This window comes from Nanorana parkeri, unplaced genomic scaffold (assembly GCF_000935625.1).
Source record: "Nanorana parkeri isolate BGI_ZX_2015 unplaced genomic scaffold, ASM93562v1 scaffold38, whole genome shotgun sequence".
Classification (NCBI taxonomy): Eukaryota; Metazoa; Chordata; class Amphibia; order Anura; family Dicroglossidae; genus Nanorana; species Nanorana parkeri.
Window position 1 is genome coordinate 2,334,017 of NW_017306306.1, and position 3,881 is coordinate 2,337,897.

A 3,881-nucleotide genomic window follows, 5' to 3' on the forward strand; every position below is an offset into this window, starting at 1 on the left:
GGCACTCTATTCACACGTTACGATTGTCGTACGAAAAGTCGATCGCATATGATTATCGTACGATAATCGTAAGGTGTATGGGCACCTTTATTTAAGTGATTTCTTGATTGCGAACAGGTGTGGCAGTAATCAGGCCTGGGTGTGGCTAGAGAAATTGAACTCAGGTGTGATAAACCAGAGTTAAGTTATGTTTTAGCAGGGGGGGGCAAACACTTTTTCGCACCGGGCCATGTGGGTTTGGATTTTGTTTTTTCCTTAATAACAAAAACCTTCCTTTAAAAACTGCATGTTGTGTTTACTTGTGTTATCTTTGACTAATATTTAAATTTGTTATCTACATAGGGCAGCTTAATACATTGTGGCTCATTTATAAAAGTTCCATTTGTGTATAGCTGGGCAGATGCCCTTTGCATGGCACTAGCGCCCCCAGATGGTGCTGATGAGTATATTACTCCTTAGCTCCATACGCACGGCATAGCCCTACTCCATCCATACGTAGCATTATTTTTTTAGCATCTGATATTTAAACATTATTTGTCCATTATGTGGCCCTTTTTGAAGATCTATACAGTACTTTAAAATCCTTCGGCTTCATCATGATAAATTAGCATGAGACCTGTGATTATTATTATAATACAGGATTTATATAGCGCCAACAGTTTGCGCAGCGCTTTACAATATAAGGAAGACATTACAGTCACAATACAATTCAGGACAAGATGGTAAGGAGGGCCCTGTCCCTGAGGGCTTACAATGTAAAAGGGAGGGGCAAGTGATACATGAGGAGGTAGCTGTATGGGGATGAATTCTTTGAGAGAGTGATAGTTCAGTGGTTAGGTTGCTGTGGGATAACGGTGGGATGAGCTGTATTAACTGATAACATGGAGTTATCTACAAGTCTACAGTTTATATTCTTTATATTTACTTATCATATCAAACCCATACTTACAGTCTATTGTTGGCCAGTTTTAAAACCATATGTACTTTTCCATAACACCATTCAACTCCACCAATTGGCTACTTACACAACCACTCCACAATGGGTCCTCCATATCCTCCTTCGGCCCTGCTAGCCCCAAAACCAGCCAGAAATGTATAATTACTGCAAGGGGTGAAAGAATAAGCATGAAGATTTCTTCGTCTACCTCTTGAATGTTATTTTACCAGTTGCAGTAAGAGCAGGAGTGAGTCCGGAGCCCCATGTGAGCTTTGACTAGAGCAAATCAGATATTAAGGCTTCCATATCTACTCCCTGCAGCTGAATGGAGTAGGTGGGAATTGGTAGAAAGGTGAGTACATGCTTCTGGGGAAGAGGAACCTGTTGCATTGTCCTGCATGGACAAAGGTTCTCTGTTAAAGAAAAGATGGCAACTGACTGAGGTTACCCAAGCTGAACACTACTGGTCACCCTCAGGATTCCATAATACAGGCCAATATATTTCATGTGCCATTTGTCATAGTGATGCCCACTGACAGGCTCCCTTTGCATAAAAGATAGACCTCTACATCCAGTTCTATGGCTGGTCAGTAACTGTTGGAATTTCGTCCGGTGGCAGGGCAGGTGGGCACCGACTGTCAGAATACAATAGCTGCAGAGGGAGATTCGTCCATGCACGCAGTATAGCAGTAGACCGTAGACTGAACGACAAAAGTCTATTGGTGTTTGTCCAGCTATAGATCGTTACTGGACCCTATAACATTTACTTATGCCAGCTCTCCCTATCTTGACCACTGATACACCCATGATTTAAAGAAGAACGCTAAGCAGAAGCAAAATGAACCCTTGCAGTGGAGCTACACCTGCACTACAAGGGTTAACAGATCGTTTTGGACTAGGGTGTAAAATAACAAAGACATACTCACCTGAACTTCAGTCCCACCTGGCTGCTAGACCTGTCCTTGAATTACACTGCTTTGGACGTGGTGACCTATGAGTTCTTAGACCGCCGGAGTGAAGGGGGACAGAGGCTGCAGGATTCTTTAAAATGGCCTCTCTGGTCCAGCCTACTCTATATTGTTTGCATGTCTGTTTTCCTGCACTGACGCCATGACAGTCTAAGCACCTGGCGTGTCATCAGCATTCGGCATATGTCCATTCCTGTTTTCTCTGGATGATTCAGAGGGTGCCCTGAGGTCTTGTGTGATCAGATTATAGAATGAATTACCATCATACTGTGTGGGTGGGAATAATGGGAAAGTTTTGCTGTGCCTACACACATTACACAATGCAGAAAAGAAAAATATTCCGTTATTACACCAAAATATCTCATAGATGTTGTAAGGTAACAACCACTTCTGCGCAGTCGCATGGTCCTGTTTTCCAGGTAACTGGAAAACGTGCGCTAGTGCGCATGCGCGTGCAAGGGACTGACGCTGGAAGCAGGAAGTGACGCTTCTCCTGCTAATGGATTGGCCTATTTAAAATGATCCTGGAGACGGCAGGCTCGTCATTATATAGTCACCTAATTGAGGCAACTACCTCACTTCCTGTGCGCCATCCGCGTGTCTTCCTGCGCACCTCGCGTATGTGCACTATGGCGTGCTTCCCGATATTGGGCTTTTGTGCATGCGTGGCCACCATTGTGCCCTTACAAGTATATTCAGGTAGCAGCTGACCTAATTTTTTGGACTCATAACGTTGCTCAAACCTAAACCTATTATCCAGTGGAAGGCTCTGACCTATTTGCTTAGCTACATCCAGGTGGTGAATCTTTTTGGACAGGCAGTGTTTATCTAAGAAAATATTGAAAAGCTTATGCGTTCTCTTTAAAGTGAGTTAACCTATTCCCATATAGTGTAGGTCAGATTTGGTGAGTCGGTGTTTTTTATATCTAAGGAAATATTGAGACAACTATGTATTCCCATCAGTAAAAATGTAAAAAAATCACATAGTCAGGTATAACGTTCAGGCACCTACTGACCCTTGAACATACAAGGAGCGATTTGCATTTTGCGCGATATCGCGCAAATGCTTGCATTGAGCAAGCTTGAATCGCGGCTAAATCCGCTCCAAAAAGGGTCCTGCTGTAGCGACACACGACCCGCGACAGCAGGACTCTTTGCCCCATTGAGAAGCATTGGAGAGCGATATCGCGCGGTAAATTACCGCGATATCGCGGGAATTACCGCGCGATAAATCGCTCAATGTGAACGGGGTCTTAAGGTTTGTCACTTCACGAAAGCCATTTGTGATACATATGGGTACATAATGTTGAGCTCTGCTGTACAGAGAGAGACGAGAAGTTATCCCTCTCATACCAGAGTCCTCCCGTACTTTCCACACAGGTGTTACAATAACTTCTTTCATAGAGGACAGCTAAACATAGAACCTTCCTAAAACATCACAGCTCAGGAAGGGAGATTCTGATATATGGAGCAGTCAGTGGAAAGTATTTCAGACATGCCTTTCCCTTCCCCTTTGGCTTCCCAGAATCCTGTGGGGGATTTGTGTTGGCCATCTTACACAAACAGAAAGGATCATAAGCAAACACAGTGCATGACTTACAGCAATTCTACTGTATGAAAGTGAACCCGGGGCAGAGCATAACAAGGTCTGCGGTCACAAAAATTCCACGACGCTCTTCCATCTGTGTCCTCTCCGAGTTACATTCATTAGATCATGAAATCATTACCATGATAATGTGGTCTGGTCTGGGGTCTGTTTTCTTTCATAGTCATATTGAATAAGCTCGGTTAAAGGAGAACTATGTGGTCGGGGCTTTTCCCCATAGTTCTCCTAAGGGTAACGGGAGGACACAAACTAGCGTCCTCCCGTCACCCAAAGCTCAGTATACCGCGAGCTACAGCTCACAGCACACACACACACACACACACACACACACACACACACACACACACACACACACACACACACACGCTAT